At 38.4% G+C, this 26622-nt stretch overlaps 1 protein-coding gene across 3 annotated transcripts in view; it reads left to right on the plus strand.

The window, feature by feature from the left end:
- The first annotated feature begins 9001 nt into the window (after positions 1 to 9001).
- The window catches only part of FAM107B (family with sequence similarity 107 member B), a 92631-nt gene continuing 75010 nt past the window's right edge, over positions 9002 to 26622 (plus strand). The window contains exon 1 of one of the 3 annotated variants that reach the window (XM_020999748.2): positions 9002 to 9095. The gene's annotated coding sequence lies outside the window, so the exon portion shown is untranslated. Of the gene's footprint in view, positions 9096 to 9204; positions 9296 to 9964; positions 10053 to 26622 lie in introns of those variants that run through there. The other 2 variants (XM_020999751.2, XM_020999752.2) reach the window with 2 other exon arrangements.

Consider the following 26622-nt stretch of genomic DNA (forward strand, 5'->3'; position numbering starts at 1 on the left):
TGAATGCCAAATACATGCTTACCCAAAAGCCTATTTTACAGAGAACTTACACAAGGTAAGCGTTCACATGGTGGTCAGAAGAAGTTGTATAAGGACACTCTCAAGGTATCTCTGAAGAACTTTAGTACTGACTATGAAACATAGGAAATGCTGGTACAGGACCACTCAGCACAGCGTGCCTGCATCAAAGAAGGTGTTGTACTCTACAAGCAAAGCAGAATTGTAGAAGCACAATCCAAGGCAAATCTGTGCAAATCCAGAGCCACTTCCACCTAATATATTCTTACAGACCACTTGTGCTCCATCTGTGGTAGTGCCTTCTGAACTTGTACTGGTCTGATCAGCCAAAGCTTAACACATCATGATGTCATTGGACTTCCTCAAAAAATGAAGAACAAACAACAGAGTGTGACCTTGGTCTGGAATCAGGAATTCACTCACCCACAAGAGTACAGCCATGCTGTTTTGTGCCTTGTTGAGAAGATACAAACCTATTGTCTCTCTCTCTAGAGTATAAACTCCTTGATAATTGGGAAAGCTTCATTTTTGCCTTTGTATACCCAGTACCTGTATTAACACAGTGACTGACTTGCAATAGGTTCTTAATAAATGTTTTTTTGAATGATTGACTATTCCTGATTAGATTTCAGAGATGGAGGCTGTCTCCAAGATGACTGGTCCACTAGGACTCAAAAGGTTGGAATCTTGTTGGAGGAGTTGCCCTTTTCAAAGGGATATCAAAATAAACCTACATAGGCTCTTTTAAAACTCCTTTTTTTCCCCTTCCCATTTCCCTGTTCAACTGACACTGCAGAATGAATCTGCTTCTACTGTATATGTGCACACTGTCATCTCCCAGAACCACTAATGGCTGCTCTGGCATAGAACTATATGGGAATTATTCAGCCCAAGGGAAGAGTTTCTTGTGGAGCACTTTCTCAATGTAAAATATGGCAGCAGCTGGAACATTGGTGGGTGTTTCCTGGAGAAGCACAGGGCAGAGGCAGATATGTTTGGCCACTCAGTTGCAGAAAAGTTTACAGACAATGCTCTTGAATCTCAACCTACTATGCAGAAGAAGGAAATTTTTATTCCTAAGTAGCATGATCCTAGAGGTAGCCTTCTCTCTACAGAAGGTAGGTTTCTTGGTCAATGTCAGCTTTGTGAATTGACTAAAAAGTAGTCTAATATTCAAGAATTTGGAATTAAGCCTTCAGGAAACAAATAAATGTTTGTAGATTCTGTGAGTCTTTTGTACCTTGTGCATTTTCTAAGCTGAGGGTTATCCATATGCACTTGTTTCCTTGACGTTCTGTTACCTGCATTTGTGGAATACTAAAGATGAACTATATCTAAGTGATATTTTGGGATTTTCCTGGGTTAAATTCTAGGCAGAGGCAAAGAGCCCAAACAAGAAAATGAACTTCTTGAGTCATATATGTATATATGTACACATACACACATACAGACATGTATATATGCATATGTCTATTTATACAAACATATGTTCGATTTCTTGTTTGGGCTCTTTGCCTCCACCTAGAGCTTAATTCATAAATATATATGATACATATGTATATATGCACATATAGATACACACATACATGTGTCTATTATATATATTATACATGCCCTACAAAGAAAGGCATAAAGGTACCTTTTTAATATCATAAAAAGCATCTATCTAAAACTAAAAGCTAGTATCATATTCAATGGGGATATATTACAACCTTTTCCAATAAATACAGGAACAAAACAAGGATATCCATTCTCCCCTCTATTATTTGATATAGTTCTGGAAATGGTAACCACAAGAGAAAGAAAAAGAAAGGTGAAAAGAAGACAAAACTTTTACTTGTTATTCTTGGAAAATCCTAGGAAATCAGAAAAAATACTAAATAAGACAATAGCTTCAGCAAAATTGCAGTCTACAAAATCCTCAAAAATCAATACCATTTCTATATTATAATAATAACAGAAAACAAGAAGCAATAATGGAAAGGGAAATCCCATTCCAAGTAACTACAAAATGCATAAAATATCTGGGGATCAACTTATCAAAGCAAACAAAAATATATAGATTCAATTATAAAATGCTGTTTAAAGAAATAAAGGACAACTTAAATAGTTGGAGGAATATTCAGTGCTTTTAGCTAGGCTGTGCCAAAATAAATAAAATGACAATTCTATCAAAGTTAATTTACATTTTTAGTGTTATACCAAACAAATTACCAAGGTGGTATTTTTGGAATTTGGTAAAATAATAACAAAATTCATTTGGAAAAAACAAAAAGTCTAGAATATCAAGAGAAATGATGAAAAGAGGTAGAGACAAAAGGTAAATATCACTTCCTGATCTCAGATTATACTATAAAGCAGCAATCATCAAAACCATCTGGTGTTGCTTAAAAAATAGAGATAGATCGACAGAACAGAATAGACAAGGCTGAATTATAGACAACAGAACTCAATAATCCAGTGTTTGAGAAAGTGGAAAACATAAATTACCTGGGAAAAATTTGATATTTGGTAAAAATTGCTGGGAAAACTGGAAAGCAGTCTGGCAGAAATATTTTGATCAATAACATGTCATATTTCAAAATATACTCCATTTTTAGATGAATGAAAATATTTATTATCAAATATATTTTCTTGTAATCTGGGAGTCACATTTTTTACATTTATTCATCACACATTTGCTGCAAATAGTTTGTTGTTTTATTTTTTGCGAATGTAGCCTAATCTGTGATCCTATTCTGGTATTTTGTAATGTCACAGTATGATACCTTTTGTTCGGAGATCTTCAAGACTGCCACTTGGACAATCTCTTTTTTAAAAAACATTTAAAAAACTTTGAGCTCTAAATTCTCTCCCTTCCTCCAGCCCCTCCCACATTCACTGAGAAGGCAAACAATACGATGTCAATTACACATGTGAAGTCATGTAAAACATATTTCCACCTTACCTATGTTGCAAAAAAAAAAAACCCCACACAAAACAAGAAAAGTAAAGAAACTGGAAAAGTGTGCTTCAGTCTATACTCAGAAGTTCTCTCTCTGGAGGTAGACAGTATTTTTCACCATGAGTACTTTGGAATTGTCACAGTTCATTGTACTGTTCAGAGTATCTAAGTCTTTCACAGTTGATTGTTACAATATTGTTGCTGCTATATACAATATCCTTTGGTTCTGCTCATGTTCACTTTTCTGTGCATCAGTTCATAAAGGCTTTTCCCAAATTTTTCTGAAACCATCTTCTTGTAATTTCTTATAATACAATAGTATTCTATCATAATCACACAACTTATTCAGCCATTCCCAAATTGATGGGAATCCCCTCCATTACTATTACTTTGCCACCACAAAAAGAGATGTTATAAATATTTTGTACATATAGGTTCTTTTCTTTTGTCTTTGCTATCTCTGGGATAAAGACTTAGTAGTGGTAATTGTTAGGTCAAAGGGTACACACAGTTGTATAGCCTTTTGGGTATAGTTCCAAACTGTTCTCCAGAATGGTTAGACCAGTTCACAACTCTACCATTAGCTTATCAGTATCCCAATTTTCCCTCGTCCCCTCCAGCATTAGTCAGTACCTCAGGATTATTTTAATTTACATTTCTCTAATTATTAGTGACTCAGAGTATATTTTTATGACTATTAATAGCTGTGACCCTTTCTACTTCTTATTTGATCACAAAATCTTCCCTTATTTGTATATCTATGCTTCCATAATTTGCTTATATCACCCTTTATTTCTAAACCTCATACCACTTTTGATCTTATCTTGGTATAGAGCATGAGATATTGGTCTATACCTAGTTTCTGGTAGACTACTTTCCAGTTTTCCCAGCAGTTTTTGTCAAATACTGAGTTCTTGCCCCAAAAGCTTGATCTTTGGGTTTATCAAACACTAAATTACTATGGTCATTTACTTCTGTATATTATATACCTAATCTATTCCACTGATCAACTACTCTATTTATTAGATGGTTTTGATGATTACTGCTTTGTAATATAATTTGAAATATGTTAGGCCACCTTTCTTCACTTTTTTTTTTTATCAATTCCCTTGATATTGACCTTTTTTATGAGATGAATTTAATAAAATGACAATTCTACCTAAATTAACTTATGACATACCATAAAACTACCACAAATACTTCATAAAGCTAGAAAAAAATAACAAAATTAATCTGCAGATGTTATAAAATACTTGGGAGTCTACTTGCCAAGACACATACACAGGAACTATATGAACAGAATTATAAGACACTTTTTGCATAGATCTATACAACTGGAGAAATAGTAATTGTTCATAGGTAGACTCCCAAGTACATTATAACATTGGCAGCTATTTTAAATGGAATTTCTCTTTATATCTCTTCCTGCTGGATTTTCTTGGTAATATATAGATGTACTGATGTTTGTGTGGATTTATTTTATACCCTGTAACTTTGCTAGAGTTGTTAATTGTTTCAACTAGTTAAATTGATTCTATAGGGTTGTCTAAGTATACCATCATATCTTCTATAAAGTGGTAGTTTTGTTTCCTGCTTGCCCATTTTTATTCCTTTAATTACTTTTTATTCTCCTATTGCTATAGACAACATTTCTAGTATGATATTGAATAGTAATGATGATAATGGACATCCTTGCTTCATCCTGGATCTTACTAGGAAGGCTGCTAGTTCATCACCATTACAGATAATACTTGCTCTTGGTTTTAGATAGATGCTACTTAGTATTTTAAGAAAAGATCCATTTATTTCTATGTTTTCTAGTGTTTTTAATAGGGATGAGTAATGTATTTTGTCAAAAGCCTTTTCTGCATATATTGATAAAATCATGTTTTTTTTATTCACAATAAACTCTAAGCAGCACTTCTTAAACTATGGGTCATGACACCATATGGGGTCTCCCCCCACAGTTTAAGAAGCGCTGATAGGGGTACTGAATGGAAAAAGTTTAAGAAGCCAGGCTCTAAAGGGATATATGTAACCTTAATATTAAAGATCATACTATAAAAAACTTAGAAGAGAAACAAATCCTATATCTCTCACAGCTATGGGTAGGAGAGGTATTCTTAACCAAACAAGAGATAGAGGCAATTAAATTGGATAAATTGGATAAGTTTAATTATAGGAAACTGAAAAGCTTCTGCATAGGCAAAATCAACACAGCTAGGATAAGAAGGAAAGTGGTCAAATGGGAAGAAAATCTTTGTATGAAAATTCTCTGAAAAGGAGTTAGTGTCCAATGAATAAATATATTTATAAAGCTAACAGCCATTCCCCAATAGATATAGTCAAAGGATATGAATGAATGGTTCTCAAAGAATTGCAGTGTTCACAATTACATGAAAAAATACTGCAAATCACTAATAATAAGAGAAATGCAAAAAAACCCAAACAAAATCAAACCTTGAGGTTTTACCTCATGCCCTGAAAGTTGGCAAAAATGACAAAAAATGGTAATAGTTAATGTTGGAGGGACTGTAGAACTATGGGCTCACTAATACATTATCAGTAGAGCTGTTAAATGGACAACTGTTTTGGAAAGCAATGACAGTCCCCTGTATTCTCCAAAATGTTTATTGTAGCACTTTTTTTTGTGATAGCAAAGAATTAGTAACAAAGTGCACGCCCACCAATCAGGGAATGGCTAAACAAATTGTGGTACATGAATATGTAACAGAATGTTGTAAGAAATAATGCGTATGAGGAACACAGAGAAGTGTGGAAAGATCTATGTGAAGTGATGCAGAGTGAAGAAAGCAGAGCCAAGAAAACAATATATACAGTAACTACAATGAACAACTACACAACAAAAAAAAATCAGAAGTGAATGTAACAAAATTATAAAGCTCAAGTATGACTTGAATGAAAAGATTTGAGTGAACCCTCCCATTACCCCCTTCATAGAGGTGGAAGTTCCACAGATGTTACACATTACATGTTTTTTGGACTTTTTCAATGTATCAATATGTTGTATTGATTTTCTTCTCTAAAAAATTCTCTTTGCTATACAGGATGGCTCTACAGTGGGAGAGAAGAGGGAAGGATAGCTGTGAACTATTGTGAAACAAGAAAAAGAAGACACCAATAAAAACTTATTTTAAAAACATGAGGGGATTGTACTAGATGATTTCTAAGGTCCAGTCCAGCTTTATGATTCTATTCTATGATTTCCTAAAACAAAAATCCTAAACCAAGTGAATGCACTAGAGCAAGTGTCTTTAATTTACTTGCCCAGGTGTTCCTTGGGTATCCTTAGAATTGTAGTCATCCGTTTGACTATATCCTAAATCTCTTGCCCTATTGTCTCCCCAAAGTGCATATTAAATTATCATTGCAAAAGGGTTGATAGTTCTAGATATGTTCTTCCCTTTGTACTTTGACTTCAGGATGCCACCCTGGACACATGCACGACTTTCTCCTTTATAACTTTATGCTCAATTTGTCTTGCCTGAAGAAGCCAAGGTTATTTCAGCCCTACCCCTACCTCCCACTGGTTCTGTTTTATCCTCTGGATTTAAGCTCAGAGCCATAACCCTCTATTTTAAAAGAATTTTGATACTTGTTGAATATTTGTATGAATGATTTATTATTTTTTATTACCATCTAATGCTAATCCTGGACAATCTAGCTGAGCTCTGGATAATTTTTAATCCAGAAGCATTCTAGATTGCAATTCAAATTAGATTACTAGCTATGCCCTAAATTATACATTCCACTTCATGCTTCTATGTATTCCCATAAGTGGTTCCCCATCTCTTCATCTCTGCTTTTTAGAGTCCTTATGTCCTTCAACGCTTAGCTCAGGTGGCAACTCCTCTATGAAACTTGCCTTGAACCCTCAGTTGTGGGTGCTTTCTTCCTCCTCAAATTACCCTGTATAATGTTTTTTTGTGTACTTGTAGTACACCCTCCCCCCAATAAGATGCCAGTTCCTCGAAGTCAAGGAGTCTCTTGTTTTTAAATCTCCGGTGCCTAGTTCATCTGTGGTGGCCTCAAAGGACTCACAGTATTATTTTAGCTTAGACAAGGTAGGAATTAGACCAGTGAGTGGGTGAGGAAATTCATCTGCCAACTCATATCTGCAACTATTGGGCAACTTGCAGCTTTAGGGAATTGTTTGAGGGCACTTGAGATGTCAAATGACTTCTCCAAGGCCACTAGTATGTGTCAAATGGGGAAGTAAATTCAGGTCTTGTCTCTCCCCCCCGTTTTCTCTCCACTCTACTGTCTTTTACCATTTATTTGCATTACCTGTTGCAAAGGTAGTAAGGTTTATTCCAAAAAGTTATCAGGCAAAATTTGTCCCTGCGGGTATATCAATCTGGGTTTCCCTGAAGATCTTCCTATGGACCTATCTAATATCAGTAGGGAATCTGTCCCTTTGTCCTTGTGGAATCCAGTCTTTAAGCTTCTGTTGTACAGGACACTAAAACCCTGCTAAAATGCAAGGTTAGGAAGAGAAGGTTCACTTTTGGTTTAGCGGGAAAGTAAAAATCACTATCCACTTCGGGCATTCTGAACGAGACTGAGCTGCTTACTCGAAAACTTTTCAGATTTCTCAGCATAGCCCAATCAGACAGAGTCCACGTGAACAGTCTGTGCAGGCTAAGATTTCAGGTCTAGAAAGAGTTCATCTTTTGGTTGTTGATATTTTTGGCTTTTTTTTTTGAAGTCCATAAATGCCACCTTGAATAATCATTTTCTTCCTCATCATGACCCAAGCCGCTCTATCCTGAAAAGTTTACTAATTAAGAGACCAAGACGCAATCATTGGGTGTCAAGGGAATGCCTTTTTGCTTTTTCATGTCTAAAATAGATGGCAAAGATCAAGATGAATAAATCTAATAAATCCTTCCCCTCCCTCCCCGCAGCCTAAGCAGTATTTGGTTTTGCATTCCCGGAATAGTTGTAAGCACTGCCGTAGGCGCTGGCAAGTGCTGCTTCGTATGTTACTGGTTACTCTGAAACAGATCGGGGTTGCTCTGGTGCCAGCTGTGATTCAGGTAGATTATAATCTTGAAGTCTTTTGAGGGCTGGGCTGATAAACAAGTGTTGGAGAAGTCTGAAACCTTAAAAGTAAGCGTGCGTGGGGGTTGGGGTGCGGGGGAGGAGAGGGAAAGAGGTCGTTAAGGTAACTTTCCTACAGGGCATGGAAATTTCAATCTTCAGTCACCCTCAGACACCGAAAGTGGGGCAGAATCAGGAATTCTCAGGTGGAAGGGATGGACTGCCCGGATTAGTTGGAGCTTCCGAGCACAGTCTCTTTCCTTTTCTGCCTTTCTCTGGGTCCTAGGCGGGGAGGTTTTGGGGACCCCCTTCTCCCATCTTGGGTTCGTTCTTTTGCATGAAAAGCAGAAGACGTTGGACGTGGTCACGAGGAAGTATGGCTTTTAAGAGAAAACTTAGCCGCCTCTTCAGCTCTGGTCTCTGCCAGACCCGGGGAAGGTGTGACTCAGTTGTCACGTTCTTTTCCTCCTGGCTCATATCTCACTAAGCACCCTCCCGTCGGGTGCAGCCTATCTTTCGGAGACACCACCCCTCTTTTGGGAAAAAAAAAAATTAAAAAACCCACCCACTTCCACACACACACCCCTCCCCAACCCCCACGTGGGCACCAAACTTTCTCCCAACTCCTTCCTGGTCTCTGCACGTCAGTCCCTCTGAGACGGAGCGCGGAAAGGCTGTCGGAGCCAGAAGCGGGGCCGAGGAGCACCCGCGTGTGCGTGCGGAGTCGGGGCGGGTCTGTGACTCACAGCTGCGCCCCTCCCCCGGCCCGCCCCACCGCTTAATTCCGACGCTCGGGGCCGCCGGGTGTGAAAGAGCAGCTGGAGCGTGGAGCGCGGAGCGCGAGCCTTGCCCGAGAGCCCCGCCGTCGCGCCGGCCCCCGCCCCCCGCCGCCAGCCGCGCGCGCCCCGCCGCCCCTCCCCCTCCCCCTCTCGCCGCGCGCCAGGACCCGCGAGGCAGCGACAGCAACGGCCGCCGCCGCCGCTGGGAGGAGCTCGGGCTCGCCGCCGCCGCTGCCGCCGCCGCCGCCGCGAGCCTCCTTTGTGAGACCCCGGCCGAGGGAGGGAGGGAGGTAGGTTCCCCGCTCGGGCTCGCTCCTTCACTTGACACACAAAGACCTGGGGCAGCCGGAGGGTATGCGCCCCGCCGCGGGGCCACCCTGCCCGCCGACTCCTCCTTCCCCTTCCCGCGGAGACCGGACGGACGCGTGAAGGAGGGAATGGAGGGATGAGGACGGGCTTCGAGGGGCGGCTTCAGCCGGCGGGCTGCGAGGTGGTCCCCTTCCCTGCCTTCCCCCGAGGCGCCGAGGGCGATCGAGGGGTCTCAGAAGGCCCCAAGCGCCGCGCTCCCCGGGGCTTGTCAGGGGGAAAGTTTACCGGGGCATCCCCACGTAGTGAAGGAGAGCGGCGGGGGGGGGGGCGGCTTGGCCACGGAGGGATGCTGCCGCGGAGCAGAAAGGAGAGGGAGGCAGTCCAGGGAGGGGGAGACGGGGGGAGGAAGTCCCTCTGTCGGTGCCGTGGGTTTATTGTTGTCTTCTCGGCTCTGAACATGGAGTGGACGCGGTCTGAGGCGGTCGGCATCGCGCTCAGCCATGTGCTTCCCCCACCCCCCAGCCCTCCGCCCGATGTGGAGCCCTCACGGGGGGCAGGATCCCTTCAGCTTCCAGCGCCGGACCTCGCGGGGCGTGCGAAGCATGGGATAGGTCCTGGGCTTTGAAGGCAGAACGCAAACATTTTGGCGAACAAAGAAGGCTGGGAGAGTCGTCTTCCCACCTGGGTTTTTAGGGGGAGGGTGGCTTTGTTTCCCAACAAGTCATCTTACAATAACTTTGGTCAGTTTCGGACTGCCTGCCCTCATCCCCGCTGTACGCAGGACATGCAGGTGATCGCTAGGGAGACGGGAGAAGTCCGAAGTCCTGATGGCAGCATTTCAGCAAACCCGGTGTGGTGTCTCTTGGTGGGGATCGTGTTCGTCAAGTCACCAGGAAATGGTTTTGATCTTAGTAGTGAACCTTAGATCCATTAATCAGGTATTTTTAACGCATAGCCTAATTGTAGAAATGAGAGATCTTGTTGAGAGTTGAAATGGACAGCAGATGTGGCTCTCTTGCCATACACCTAACAAATAATCGCCTAACTTGCTTCAGGTCTAGAAGTAGTGCAGTTACTTGGTTTAGTTGTGGTTGAAAAATTATTGTCATCTTTCTAGAATAGGAAATGTGGGTATAATGAAAAGGATACAGAATTATTAAATGAGCAAAATGACTACCTATTTTGAGTTTTGCCAAGTTTACCTTCATCAAGAGCAAGTGCAAATCACTTATATTAATTTTCTCCTCACCAGTAGTGTCAGTAAAGTTCTGCTATATGGCACATAGCCGTATTATATGCCCAGGACATATGTATGTGTAATGTATTTGTTATGGTATTTTGCTTGAATTGCAGTTTAGTGGACTGTGTGATAGACTTAAGGAATCAAAACAAACTTCTTGTCTTCTCCCTTAATAGTCAGTCTGAAACTTGACACATGGTGACCAGCGGTTTTCTATCAGTGGGGTTACTTTCAGACCCAAAATGTCATTATGTTCATGTTGTTCTAAAGTACTGCATGTTGTTTTCACACAGCCTGGCAAATAGCCAGTCATTTGCCCAACATTAACAAGGACGGTGAGAGATAATGCCGCTGTAATTTAATTATCACTAGTTCCTCAGAGGGGGGAAAATGTATTGTGCTCTTTTTTGTTTTTGGTATCCTTTAAAAATGAATAAGTTACTCATGTGAAGAACTGCAGTGGAAGAGACAAAAGTGGCTGATAGAGTAGGTAGGAGTGTGAAGGATGGTGCTTGTGTTGTGGCACACATGTTTTTGAGATTTAACAGTGGTTCCATAAAGCGGAATTCAAATGAAAATCAAATAGGAAAACAAAACCGTCAGAATTCTTGAGCCTCGTTTTCAACCTGTTTTTGGAGGTGTGGGTCATGTCTAAGCTTTTAGAGTGGTGAGATGATTTCCTTTTGATTTTCTTTTCTTCAGGTCATCTTTCTCTGCTGGGGCCATGCTTGATCCTTCTCTTTTTGATAGGATGGCAGCTTCATCCTGGCTTATTAGACTGGAAAATGTTCTAAGGGAAGTAACAGAAGTTGCATTCTTTGAATGATTAAAACTAGATTGAAGTAAATTTGAGAGATGCTGCGGACAGTCTGTCCTGGCCTCCAGGGAGAGTCAGGGGGTTGAGAACGGATGACTTTCTGTTTTTTAAACAATGGAAGCTAGAGGTGAAAAGGACTTCATAATTTTTCTTTGAGTAGTGGCAAGAGGCAGAGAAATATAACTTTACAATTAGAGAATAAGTGTGTGGTATCCTGGCTTCTGCTCCTCTGTACTGGGCCCCGAGCTCATGTTGTTCTCAGATGGTACTTTATTCAGGCTGTGAAAACTTTACATAATACTGAAGCAAAAGGCCTTCCTTAGCTCTGGGGAAGGAAGAAGAGGTACACCCAGCAGGCAAGCAAGTGTGAAATAGTTGTGGAGAGCTGCAGGTCACCTGATGGGGCCCCCTGTTCTAGTTCACTTCCTTTTCCTTTCTTATTTCCCCTCTCCCTAATCTTGACTTATTTTTGTTTATCTCCTTTGAATAAATCTTTTTTCTCCTTTCTGTAGTCCAGAGGACATGCTTCTTTTTGTAAACTTTGATTTACCTTTGCCTCTTAAGGGTTGTATGAGTAAGAGCCAGGACGGGGAACCTTCGAGGTCCCCTGTTTTAGCCTCATTATACAGATGAAGAAATTGAAACCCAGACATTTGTCCAAGATCACATAGCTAGATAGTAAGTAGCAGAGCTGGGATATGGATCCAGGTCTTCTTGATTCCATATTTAGGCTTTTATACACCCAGCCTGGGGCAGCCTACTGGGTGGGGTGGGAGAGTAGGGAATGGAAGCAATAACTTATACTTCCCCTTATCTTGGAGAAAGGCACACTGGTAGGAAAAGGGATGATAAAATCAGCTTTCCTTTTTGTTTGCCTGGTGCAAGGTGCTGTTCTGCCACAGTGAATATAGGTAAGGGACTCTGTTGATAATATTTGCATTAGCTACCTACAGGTTTAGGAGGTTCACAAACTCATGTAGAGGACCTTAGAGATCATTCAGACCAAACTCTTATTGTACAGGAAAGGAAACTAAAGCTCAGAGAGGAGTTAAGTGACTTGGCTAAGGTCATAAAGTTATTAGCAGAGTCTGGGATTCAAAGAACAGTGTCCATTATATAAATAATTATTTAATAATAATAAATGATACTTATATAGTGCCTACTCTGTGCCAGGCAATGTGCTAAGCACTTTACACATAATCTATGTACTGTTATTATCCTCATTTTACAGATGAGGAAAGTGGGGCAATCAGAGGTTAAGTGACTTGCCCAGGGTCACAGAACTAGTAAATATCTGAGGCCTTGTTTGAGCTTGGGTCTTCCTGATCCTAGGCCAGACCCTTTGGGCCACCTGGCTAATCCTAATTTCATTTATGAGCTATGTTTTTTTCCCCCTGTGTATCCAGGACACCTGAATGAGAATGATATTTATTATAGTTAATGATGTATATTTAAATGTTTCTGAATGCGTAGTGGAGAAAATACCATGTGAAAGACGCTGTTCAGGTGGGTGATCATCTGCTGATGGGGGTGTTAGGTGTAGGATGATTTTAAATTACATCTACAGTGATGAAGTTTATAACCTTAAGCTGGTGTTGGACTGTTGTGGTTACTTTACTTGATCAAGCCCTGCTTTAGTGCCCTGTGAACTGCCTGCCTCACCTAGTCTCTCCATACTTTCTATGCATTGCAAGACATTGGTCCTAGGTCCCCAACAGTCAGAACTGATCTAGGAGAAGTCAGGCCTGATATCTAGGTGAGGGCTAGTGTTATTCTGGATGTATGTGTGGGGAGGGCATAGCTTAGTCCTGTACTCAGACCTAATATATAGTTGAATGGAAACTAAGAGTTGTTAGAGAGGAATTAGCAAAGAACAGAGAAAAGGTAATCTTTTTGAAAGCATGGAAGGTAGCTTTGTCTTACTCATTTTTATGTATTGCATAGTACTCACTTTGGACATAATAGATGCTCAATATACCATAAGTGCTCAACAGATCTTTGTTGAATAAATATTTTGAAACTAGATATTTTTTAAATTCAGAAGAGAAAGGAGGGAAAGGTAGGGGAGACACATGGAGGAGTGGAGACCAGTTTCACTTCACATGTGTTTTTAGCAGGATTGTTCCAAAGGCTTTGTTAAGAAAACAAAAACAAACCTTGTGTGTAGTAGTGTACAGCAATATCTAACCGTCCAATACTATCCATGAAATGGATAATTTAAGGTTTGGGGAGATAATTAGGAAGTAGTAACATTTGATAAAAGCATATGGATTTTAGACTTATCTACTGTGAAAGAGGGAACTTTGTATTTAATGTGGTCACCTTATTTGAAGTCAGGGTCTGGTTTGGAATTGTCTGGGCATCATTAATTATATTTCTGGTTCTGCTATTGAGTCATGATGGGCCCTTGGATATGTCATTTTACTATTCTTTAGTTTCACCTCTGTCTCTAAATAAGGAAATGTGAAGATATAGAATTCTTATAGTGATTGTGAGACTTAATTAACTGAAGTGCACTGTTTTGAGATCATCTCAACTCCTTAGACAAAGTAAGATATTGAAGTATGGTTTTATCTCCCTCAGTCTTTTTTTTCCTGTTGGTCTTTTTTAACAGGCACAGTTACTGACCCATGCATTTTTTCTTGTGTATGAATTCTGGATTCCCATTTGTCCTTATCGTTTATCAGGTACTTGAGTCTTTTCTGGTGTGTTAGGAGAATCTATCTTTCATTCTACATACAAGCATGACTCATGAGATGGAGGATAGGATAGGAATGTCCCATTGGATGCAAGAGTACAGTAAGGAGACGAGATTGTCACGTCTCCTAGTCCATGCCATCTTACTTCCCAGTTTCTAATAACTAAATCCCTGCTTATACCATGACGCCAACATCATTTATACCTGCTCTTTCTTTACTAACTTGTTTTCTTTTGTGACAGGCCCCCAGAATCTGTTCTTGTCAGAATTAGCTGAATGATTAGTATATCATCTGGACCTTGGTTTCCTCATCTCTACATAAGTGAACTGTAAAATAACCATTCTATTTACCTCCCCCTACTTTGATGTTTCATCGTGTCTTGAAGGTGATGACCATGGAGTGTCAGCCTTTCTTACCCAGCTAGTACACAGGCCCAGGGTGGGATGCATCATCTTTCTGCCTTTTGGTGACCTGCTTGTGTAATTTAGAGAAACTTATCACATGGTTGATCTCAGAGTGATTAACTTTTCAGCTATAATAGCTCTAGAAGTTCTGCTGGGTGTAGAGGGGTTGTAGTCTAAGTTTATGGAAAGAAATATTTGCCAAATAAGTCAATCAGCAGATATTTAAAAGTGTGTGCTATGTGCCAGTGATTGGTCTAAGCCCTAGGGATACAAAGAAAAAGCAAAAATAGTTCCTACCTTCCAGTATGTTAGATTCTGATGTTGGAGAGGTACATGTAAGATACATGCAGAGTAGAAGGAGTAATCTGAGAAAGCAAGGAGGGTACCAGCTCCTTGATTAAAGTGAAGTATAGGCTGTCTCAAAAATCAAGACTTTTGGGACAACCTTTATAAATATCTACTTAATATAGTTGTAGGAGCAGATAAGAGAATAAATGTTGATTAGAGAATAAATGTCCATAAGAGAATAAGTGTTGTCCTTATGCAAATGTATAAGAAATGCTAAATGTTGTGCATAGGGCTCTAATCCTACCCCTATCAGTTCAAGTTAGATGTTGAGATATAATGAGGCACTCCTGAGTCATTGAACAAAGGAAGTTTATTTAGTGTGTTCAAACACAGTAAGTGTATTTAGCAAGGATCCTTAACTTCTCTGGACTCAGTCCTGGCAGCCAGATGAGTTCTGGTCATCAGGGTATGGTTACTTAATGATCTTAGGTAACTACCAGACTTGACAAGTTGGAGAGGCACTAACTAGATGGGGTTAGGACCATTTATGCCCCCAGTCTAGGGGAGCTGGGTTGCATTCGGGGAAGGAAGCTGTGTCAGGGAAGCTGGGGCCAATGAAGTTGAATGGAAAGAAGTTGGGAGTACTGGGCTGAGAAAATTCTGGCACACTAGATAACAGTAGAAAATACCTTTGCTTTTCAATAATTATCTTTTACCCATAGAAAGACAAGAAAAGGTGTCCTACATTGCTGGCATTAACCCCCACTGAAATAAGTAGTCTTCTTGTAAATATAATATAAAGATACTCAAATCTACTTGATTGTTTGGCCCTTTTATGCTATTGGAATCACTGATGGGACAGTACTCTTAAGTGGGAAATCGTAATTTGTGATCCAAAGGGAGGAAAAGTATATGTGTGTATCACACATTTTAATTCTAGAGTTAACTAAATAGAAATTACAGTGTAGTCTTAGAGTGATCTATTTATGTAGCATTCTTGTAGGAACTCTGTTGAAACCAAGTTGCCCTTAATTAAAAACATACAGCTACATAATTAGTCAAGGCTTGCTTTTAAAAAAAAACCTGATTATTTGTTTATTTATTTATTGGAAACATCAGCTTAGTAGGAAATGACACCATCCAACAAGATAGTCAGCTTTTTACTATTCATATATGGACATTAACCATACATCATCCTTTGTCCCTACATATGCATAGTATCTTCAATTTAAAAAAAAATACCAATTTCTGTCAATTCTTTTGGCTCTTCATGAAGAGACCCAAATGCTTCTGGTCAGCTTCTGTTACTGGCTTTAACTAGATACATCTCTTTATTGAGCTAAAGAGAACATTAGAGCTGGGAATGAACTTGAAGATCATCTAGTCCAGTTCCTTTATTTTGCAAAGAAGTTCACTGGAGATTGCAAATGTTTGTTTTTGAAAGAAACAGTATTTGGTAATAGTCTAATACAGAGGGTACTGAACTAGTAGTTGAGGCTTGGGTTCTCCTCCTGGTCCTGTCACTGAATCATGTGGTCTTGGGCAAATCATTTAAGATTCCAAATTTCCTTATTACAAAACGGGGGTAGTGGTGGTGAACGAGTTACATAAGGATTTTTCAAGTTCCAGATGCATGATTCCACCTCAGTTGTAGCATCTTTAAGCAGAACACCCTGTCAAGAGTTAATTCTAGTTTTGTCCTTGGTAAGTTATGAGTGTGATGACCACATGACACAGATTTTCCAGGCCAGACCTAATTTCAAGAAAAAAAAAGTGTCCTTTTAAAAATGAGGCCTTACAAAAGGAATATCCTTGCTTAACCCATGTGTCCTGATTTTTTTTTTAATTCAGAAAATAGGGACACTTTTAGAGTTAAGAGGAATTTGTAAGTTCAGGGGGATTAAAGCTACAGACTCAACCCTATTTAAATCTAAACTCTGGCTCATTCTTGGTAAAGTCATTGACTTTTAGTACTTGTCTATGCCTCAGTTTCCTTAATTTCTAAAATGACTATAAAAATGTTGATTAATCTTTTCAAAGAGAACAAATTTTTAAATGTTGGCTTAGTCCTAGGTTTTGGTTTGAAATCACAAACAAAATAAATGTTCCGTCATTTCAGTGGTAACTGACTCTTTTTGGGGTTTTCTTGGCAAAGATGACTCTCGTGGTTTGCCATTTCCTTCTCCAGCTCATTTTACAGATGAGGAGACTGAGGCAAATAAGGTTAAGTGACTAAATGAGGTTAAGTGACTTGCCCAGGTTCACACAGTTAGTAAGTATCTGAAGCCAGACATGAACACAGGGAGATAAGTTTTCTTGACTCCAGGACTGGTTCTTTATCGACTGCCCCACCCTGCTTTTGAGTAACTTATATTCTAAGAGAAGACAAAATTATGTGATGCCAACTTTTAAATTAAAGGTGATTTAGTCAGTGCATCTGGTAGGTTGTCCATTTTGGTAGCCACTGAGATACAGTGCCTTATTCTGTAACTTTTATTTTTCTGTAGCTAAGTTGAAGATACACGGCGCAATTCAACGTTATCAGTTAATCAAAAAACATTAAGCAGCTACTATGTGCTGTATGTGTAGGCAGAATGATGAAATATGCCATGTTTGTCAAGGATGCTCAAAGCTTCTTCTTTCTCTCTCCTTTTACTTTCCAGAAGCGAAAGAAAACATATATGTAAGTGTATTCTAGAACATTCAGAAAGGCAGCATTGGGCATAATGGAAAAAACCCTGGCCTTGAAGTCTGAAGCAGCTAGGCGATGCTGTGAGTAAGAGTGGTAGACTTGGAGTCAGGAAGACCTCAGTTCAGATATTGCCTTAGATACTTATTAGATATGTAAGCTAAGCTTACTTAATGAGTCACTTAACCTCTCCTAGCCTTAGTTTCCTCATCTGTAAAATGGGGGTAATAGCATCTACTTCCCACTGTTTTTTTTTTGAGGATTTACGTGCTACGTAAATGCTAGCTCTTATTATTATTAATTATTATGGAGGTTTGAGTTTGAATTCTTTTTCATCCATTAGTCAAGTTTTGTTCTCTTGAACAAGTCACAGGACCAGTCAGGACCTCGGGTTCTTCATCTGTGAAATTGGAATTGGCTTTACCTGCCTCATAGGATTATTGTGAGGAAAGCTCTTTCCACTGTACTCTGCTGTCTAGGTGGCCCATTTCACTTTTAAAAAGCTATCTAAAAAAGTTTGAATGAATGCTTTCCTCTGTAGCAACCAAAAATTTTGAATTGGAAAGACATGTTACCCTCATGACTTATTTTGGGGGCAGAGGTGAGAAATTATGCTCTCAGAGCTCAGAGGCTAGTATGGCACAAGTTTGGGCTAGTTCTGTTACACTAAAAGGTTTTAACAACAACTAGGTGACAGGACCCTGCTTGACTTTAGGTAAATGTGAAGTACTTATCAATAGAAAAGACTGGCTGCTAGGTGGTGATTTTTTTCTGCTGCTGATGATCCATGAAACAGAAAAAAACCTCTATTGAATGTATAGCACCAAGATATTTGAAGTCATCACTAATGACTTTTAATTTTCAAGGTTTAGAAAGCAGGAACCTCCCCAATCTGATTTTGCAAATCTACCTTTCTTGCCCTCCTCTTTCCCTTTCCCCTAAATGACATCAGGAAGTAACCTTGAAGGTGCAAAAAGAAGTCCTTTAATCTAAGGAGGAATAGAGTCGCGATGGTATGTGGTTATCAGGAAGGTTGGAGGGCTAATCACAGCAGTAATGCTTTGGGGGGGCAGTGTAGTATTTATGGGCTAATTATATATATATTATGTGTGTACATATATTATATATATGTATATAGGCTTAGGGACTTTTTTTTCTTATTTAAAGAGACACACTCTCAGAGGTCAATAATTTAGTATTGTTGTATAGAGCCCTTCCCTACAACATCCCTGACAAGGGATATGGTCACTACTTGTCACTTAGCTTCTTATGAAGGATTTATTATCTTGGGAAGTCTGGGCCTGTTGACTTGAGTGTATTATGGGCAACTTGGTGCTGTTTAGCTATCTCTTTTAATTATCTTAGTTTTAACACCTTTGTAGGCCATTTTTTATTACAACCTTCCTGGTCTAGGATCCAGTTGGTAGAGTTATGTGTGCTTCCCTTTCCTTCTGCCTACCAGAGTCACTGCTTTTGTGAGGTCCTGGTAGAGAAACTGAATAGGTGTTAATTAGCATTGAATGGGCCGGAGCCCTGAACTTCAATCCCAGAACTAACTCTTCCAGTATAACCACGACTTCTCTGTATTTTTGTGCATTCTTCAGGCTTTTATTGTTAAACTTTACTTTAGCACAGATACTTTAACGACGTAACAAACAAGTTGCTTTTAAGCTTCCAGTCTGCAGTTATTTATAAGCTTCTTGTTTTTCTGTACTTTAAAATTTGAGATATATGATGATTGAAATACTAAGGCTTTCTCCTCTTTTTTGTGCTAAAAACAAAATAACTGGCAAATACGATTTAGAACATGTTGCCTACATATGCTTCACTGGGGACTATAACACATAATAGAATGATTTCAAATATTTCCTATTTATAGTCTCACTTGTTGGACTCTTCCTATTTCATTCATCAAAATTATAAAGAAAAAATACACTTTTTTTTAAAGTGCAGATAAAATAGTTGAATTATATCTGAGCTTGGTGTCTGGCACATAGTAATTGACTTATTGATTCAAAAGTGACAACTATTTTATTCAAATACCCTAGAATTCTTCTAAAGGGTACCATTTTAGTCTTATAACTGTTGAGATTTTTTTTTTAATTGTAAATAGAATCTTGATACTAGAAGCAAGCCTTGGAACTCATCTAACAAAGTGCCCTTTTTTGGTTAATATAGTTCTATTCCACATGTTTCTTCTAGCTATCACAAAAAACCCTGAATTTTCATAGAAAGAACAATGAAACACTAATGATCTGTTCTAAAAAATATTTTTATTATATGTGGACCGCTCCACTTTTGTCAATATATCCCTAACACCGTGTTTAACATATAAATGCTTATTGATTGATCGAATGTCCATACTTTGGTTTAAAAATTAATACATGAGACTAACCTGTTTGTGTGCCTGAGAGAGACCGTCATTAACCAAGCAGAACCATTCTTTTACGGTTAATCAGATTTCTGGCATCATAACTATATTCGTCCTGTTCCATCGCTTCTGAAGGGCACTTACCATATGACTATTACTCATTATTACATGTGTTCAGTAAGTTTCCAAATGTACATTTGTAGTAAACATTGACTCCTCCTTTGGAAGTGAATAAGTTTGGGTACTTTTTCTACATCTATATAGATATGCTTGTATGTACTCTCCATTGTAATTCTTGCTTGTGTTTTCCCAAGAATTTGAATTGTTTTTCAAAGCTGTTTCACATAGTATTGTTGTTACCATATAAATTGTTCTAATGTGCTTACCTTACTCTGCATCAGTTTATTCACGTTGGTTTCTCCAAAACCATTCCTTTCATCATTTCTTTGGGTTGCAGTATCACATCATGTTTATATACCATAATTTGTTCATCCATACCCCAATTTTGATGGATACTCCCTTTGTATCTAGTTCTTTGCAGCTACCAGAAGAGCTACTATGAAAATGTTTTCTACATGGGAGTCTTTTTTTCTTTCTCTGCTCTCTTTGTCATATAGGCTTAGAAGCGATACCGTTAGGTCAAATGGTCAGTGAAGTTTAGTGTTTGGGGGCAGGGGTAGTTTCAAACTGCTTCCCAGTGGGTCATTGTGATGCTCCTTTAACAATTTTCATTTTTAATCCTCTTCTTTTAACTTTAAGCATACTTCAATGGATCTGTGGTTTCATCAGTATGGGTATTACCTACATTTCTACCAATCTCAACCCATCTATACTTTCTTATTCTATGATGGTTCTTGTTCATGTTTTCTTATAGGTCTTCCATGTTAGTGGAAACAATTCTAGATTTGGAGTCAGAGGACATGGATTTGAATCTCAAAGCTACCACTTACCTGTATGACCTTAGACAACATATTTAACCTCTCTTAGGCACAGTTTCTTTGTCTTTAAAATGAATGGCTTGTAGGGGCAGCCAGGTGGCACAGTGGATAGAGCACCAGCCCTGGATTCAGGAGGACCTGAGTTAAAATTTGGCCTCGGACACATGACACTTACTAGTTGTGTGACCCTGGGCAACTTACTTAACCCTATTGCCTAGCAAAAAAGGAATGAGTTGGATTAGGTAACATAAGGTCCTTTTCTAGTTCTAACTCTATTCTTTTCTTATCTTTTTATGGCTACCATTTCACATCTTAGGTTGTACCTTGAGCTCATACATGGCCCACTGCTACAAAGACCTACACTGATACCCCAATTTGAGTCTGGAATTGATTCCTGAATTCTTGAAGGCTCTTTCAGTAGAACTCAAGTCCCAGCACAGTCTACCTAGTTGAAAAGACTTTTCCAATATCGTCTCAGTATCAGATTGAGCCAGCTATCCATGGATAAACCAAGCTAAGTATGGAGAGGCCACCAATTGGTAGGCTATTAGATGGTGAATTCTTTGGGCATGGAATCCTATGAAAAGAATATACATTTCTTTTTGAAAATGTTATTTCATGGACAGATAGGCAGGAGAAAGGGAAAAGAAGAAGGTGATGTGAAGTAGAAATAGCATTGTAATCTCTATCTTTGCTAAAGTCCTGAACAGCATAGATTAAAATTAATGTAATAATACTGTTTTACCTGGGAAAAAAAATAATTCCTCAGATTTTTGTGGGGCAAGTATTGCCAGAATTTGTTATAACAAGGGCATTCTTTTTTTTTTCATTTTTAATGACGCAAAATCCCCTAAAGCCTTACTGTGAGGAGTAGCACGGGAAAAACAATGCTTTAATGGGTTAAAACCTCTGTCTTGTGGTGTTTTAGGTTATTGCTCTAATGGTTATAAAAACTGAGTTGTTTCTGCTGTTAGAAGCATACATTATTTCTCTTACCTCCCCCCAGTAAGTGTAATGAAAATGCCAAAGAAGCATAGACAAAAATATTCTATCCCTGGTAATATCCTTGACTGGAGGGGAAGTGAAGCTTAGACTCTTGACTTGACCCACTATGCCTTTGAAAACATTCTATGAATGAAAATAAGTAAGCACTGTTGCAGTAATCTGTCAGCCATGAGAAAGACATATCATGGAGTAGTGAATAGAATGAGTACTTTTCTTGGAATTGAGGTTCATACTCACCTCCAAACCATAGCTTTGTGACCATGAGTAAGTCATCTATAACCTTTCAGTGTTCAGGCAGCTCTCTACTCTAGAAACTGACTAGTTTCTCACACCAATAAAATCACAGGGCTACTAAACTAAAATTGCTCCCATTTGCCTGAGTTTACCTTTTCTCTCATTTTATTCTCATTTCCATGGAATAAGAGCAAAAAGAAATGTGACTACTTCTTGTTCTTTCTCGTGGTTCTGAGTCAAGTGTGATGAGATATGAAGATCCAAGCTAGTGTGTTTGTCAGTGTTCTAGGGTCAGATGGAAGTAATCTGCTTAGAAGTAATACTTTGAAATAATCTAGTTGAACCCACTCTTTTCCAGATGAGGCAGCTCATCTGGAGCTGGAGGCAGCTGAGACCCAGAGATATTAAATGATTTCCTCAGGATCATCCTAGAGTAAGTAGCAGTGTCAGGATATGAATTCGGCTCCTGTGACTCTTCTCTGTGCCTTGCTGCCTGCTTCCTGATGATAGAGTGAGCCTCTTTTTCATTAAATGCTGCTCAGCTTGTCCTTTGTCAGTAACTATTTCAGACTTAGTTTGTTAGTATCAAGGGTTTTCCGGAGTAGTCAGAAATTCCTATTTTAACAGTTGTCATTCAGTTTGGTTTTTCCACCTGTTGTTGTATCTCCATAGCCCTTAAGGTATCAACAAAACCCAGCTCTCCAGGAGTCCTTTAAAAAAAAAAAAGAAAAAAGTAGTTTACAGACACAGCTTTCCCCAGCCTTTGGTTCTGCTTGTTATGTCTTTGTCTCCTCTGCCCCTGGCACATAGTAGGTACTTAAATAAATGCTTTTAGAGTTAAATGAATGACTCAGGGTACTCTGAATATGAAAATAGTGCCTTGGTATTATTGAAATTCTAGGAGTGGTTCTCTATGTATTTTTAAGGTTAAGGTTTTTTCCTTTGTTTATTTCTGTAACAAACTGTCTCTCCTCCCCCTTTTAGGCCACTGTAGTAAGTAAAGTGCAGGTTGCTGGGCTTGCGTTATATATCTCCTTCCTGCTTTCCCAGCCTGTGCTCTAGCATTTGAGTGGAACAGTCTTTTTACTGTGATTATTTCAGTTACTCCTTTAAAGAAAAAAAAACCAACCCAGCAAAATTGAGAGCTACTGAATGAAAGTTCAGAAAAGAACCTAATTTAGCATACTCACAGCTATTCAGTAATATTTAGTACTGCTATTCCAAAAAGCCTGTCTGAGAATTGGATTTTAATTTGTGTTGTCTATTAAAATTTATTGACACTTTTTTAAAAGTAATTTTTCCAACATACCCATTATCAACAGGCATTCCTTAATACCCCATAGAAATCAACCTTTGTAACAAAAAAAGTTAAGTAAACCTGATCAACAAAGTGACTATATCTGCTAGTATGCATAGCATTCTATATCCATAGTCAGCAGTCTCCCTATTAAGAAAAGGAAAGTGTGTTTTGACTGTCCTCACATATTAAAATTAGTCATTGCATTTAGTTTAAGTTCAGATGTCTTTCATTGTTATTTTAAATTACATTCTTGTAGTTAGCAAGTACATTATTCTCCTGGTTCTTCTGACTGCAGTTTGCATCAGTTCCTATGTCTTCTCTGAATTTTTTGAGTTTTTTTTAACTATACAGTTATATTCTTATTATATTTTTTTTCAGCCAGTCAGCAATTGGTGGGTAATGTTACACATGTTGTTTCCAATTTTTTGCTATAAAAAATGTGCTACGGTGAATATTTAGGAATAGATAGGACTTTTCTTTTTGTCTAACTCCCTGGGGATATAGTGCCAGTAGAGGAATCACTTCATAAAAGCGTATGAACAGTTAGTGATTTTTATTGAATAATTCCAAATTTGTTTTCCATAAACAGTTGGGCCAATGAATGCAGAACTCCACAAACAGTATATTTGTGGGCCTGTTTTCCCCATAAAACTTCTACAATATTTAGTCAATCAGTAAGCACTTATTAAGTGTCTACTGTGTGCCAGGTACTGGGAATACAAAGCAAAAATAATTTCCCCCCTCAAGAAACTTAGATTCTTTTGGGGAATTCATATGAATATGTAGGTATAAAACATAAATAGAAGGCAGTTTTTTTGGGTGAGAAAACACTATTAATGTTGAATATTTACATTTTTTATCCTGGGTGAGCTGAAACATCAGAGTTGTTTTTAACTTGTGCTTCTCTAATCAGTGATTTGGGGTATTCATTTGATTTTTTATATCATTCATTTTGAATTTAAATACAGAAAGACACAAAAAAGAACATTTCCATGTACACAGCACAACACAAAAAGAGGATTCAATATAAAACCATGAATTTCTATTCCACACTATTTACTTTTTTTTTTAAGGCAATTGGGGTTAAGTGACTTGCCCAGGGTCACACAGCTAGTAAGTGTCAAGTGTTTTGTCTGAGACTGGATTTGAACTCAGGTCTTCCTGACTTCAGGGTGGGTGCTCTGTCTGCTTTGCCACCTAGCTGCCCTGACTATTTGCTTTTTTTAAACTATGTAATAAATACTACACATTGTTTTCAAAGCACCCCAATTTTCTATGCCTCCTAAATTTTCTTTTACTTTTTGCTGTGCACTTTTTTCCTGCCTCCCTCCCCACACTACCCTAAAGAAGGCTACCATTAGACACACACAAATATATATATATTTATGTAAAATCATACTGTGCATACTAATGTTTACCAGTCCTTTCTCTACACGTGGATGGCATCTTCCTTCATAGGTCCTTTGTTGATTTAAGTATTTACAGTTGATTTAAGTATTTATAATACTCAAAATGACTTAATCATTCAAAATTGTTATTAGAGCAATGTTGCTGTTACTATGTACAGTGTTCTCTTGGTTCTGCTTATTTCACTCTTCATTATTTCATGTAAATCTTCCTATCTTTTTCTAAAATCAGCCAGCTCATCATTTCTTATAGCACAATAGTATTCCATCACAATCATATACAACTTGTTTAGCTATTCCCCAATTGATGGGCATACCCTTAATTTCCAGTTTTTTTTTGCCACTACAAAGAGAGCTGCTATAAATATTTTAGAACATATAAGTTCTTTTCCTTTTTCCCTTATCACCTTGGGGAATAGACCTAATAATGGTATTGCTGGGTCAAAGGGTATATACAGTTGCATAACTTTCTGGGGATAATTCCAGATTGCATTCCAAAATAGTTGGATCAGTTCACAGTTCCACCAACAATGTTTTAGTGTCCCAGTTTTTCTACATCCCTTCCAGCATTTGTCACTTTCCCCTTATATCATTTTAGCCAATCTGATAGGTGTAAGATGATATGTCAAAGTTGTTTTAATTTGCATTTCTCTAATCAATAGTGATTTAGAGCATGTTTTCACATTGCTGTACATAGTTTTGATTTCTTCATTTAAAAAACTGCCTATTTGTATCTTTTGATCATTTATCAGTTGGGGAACAACTCATTTTCTTATAAATTTGACAAAGTTTTTATATATTTGAGCTATGATACCTTTATCTGAGAAATTGTCTATAAATTTTTTCCCAATTTTAAAGTTTTTATGCTTTGATATATGGTTGGTTTTATAAAGGTACTACATACTGCTGAGAAAAAGGTATTCATTCCTATTTCTGTTTAATTCTCTCCGTGTGTGTGTGTGAGAGTGTGTGAGAGTGTGTGTGAGAGAGAGAGAGAGAGAGAGAGAGAGAGAGAGAGATAGCTAGCTTACTTGAGATTCTATTCACCTCCTTAACTTTTATTTACTTGTGGTTGGATTTATCTGATTCTGAGAGGGGAATATTCATTTGATTGTTGATTGCGTTTTTTTTCTTTGGATAACCCTTCATATCCTTTGATAATAATAGCTAGCATTTACATAGCATTTTTAAGGTTGGCAAAGCATTTTACAAATATTCTCATTTTATCCTCATAACCCTGGGAGACTTTTTGCTCTTATAACCCTGATTTTACAGAAGAGGAAACTGAGGTTGAGATTAGGTGACCTGTACATGGTCACCCAACTAGTAATTGTCTGAGGTTGGATTTAAACTAAAGTATTCCTGATTCCAGGTTCTTCTTTGTATCCATCGTGCAACCTGGCTTTGACCATTTATCTGCTGGGAACTTTAGTCTAGCATTTTTGTTACATCAGTCTATGTCTTAGATACCAGACATTTATTGGGGCTATTTGATACAAAAGTTTTTTTTCCCCTTCTCATTTGAGAGCTTCTATTATAGTTGCATTAATTTTGTATCATCAAGATTGTCTGTCTTGTCATCATCTGTTCCCCATATTTGGTTTCAAACTGTCATGAATGTGATCAGTTAACTTTTATGCTATTTATCCTATTGAAGCTTATTGTGGTAAATGATGGAAGATGATTATGTGTTTAAGAAGCAATTTTTTTCAATTAGATAAATAGATAACAGCTTGATTTAGGCTTCACTTTTTAGTAAAAGTTTTTCCAAATGTGTGCATTCAGTTTTCCAGTAGGAAAAGAGGGGATATGTGGGTGCTTCTCCATTAAAGCCTGTCATAGTTGAGAAGTGAATTATGTTAACATTTCTTCACTTGCATTTGAATATAAACCTTCCATATTTTCTAGAGCAGGGTTTCTTAAGCTTTTTCCACTTGTAACCCCTTTTCGAATTTCTACAGCATTGGCGATGCAAAATGCTTTGTATTCACAACCAAGGCTGCAATGAAGTTTCTTGATGCAACACAGCAAGCGCTGTCAGAAACACCTAAGATTCATTATGTGTTTGATTTTGAATTTTTGGTTGTTGCACATTCAGAAACCTTTTACTGTCGTCA

Source organism: Phascolarctos cinereus, unplaced genomic scaffold (genome assembly GCF_003287225.1).
Source record: "Phascolarctos cinereus isolate Bilbo 61053 unplaced genomic scaffold, phaCin_HiC Scaffold_1;HRSCAF=81, whole genome shotgun sequence".
In the NCBI taxonomy this organism is placed as follows: domain Eukaryota; kingdom Metazoa; phylum Chordata; class Mammalia; order Diprotodontia; family Phascolarctidae; genus Phascolarctos; species Phascolarctos cinereus.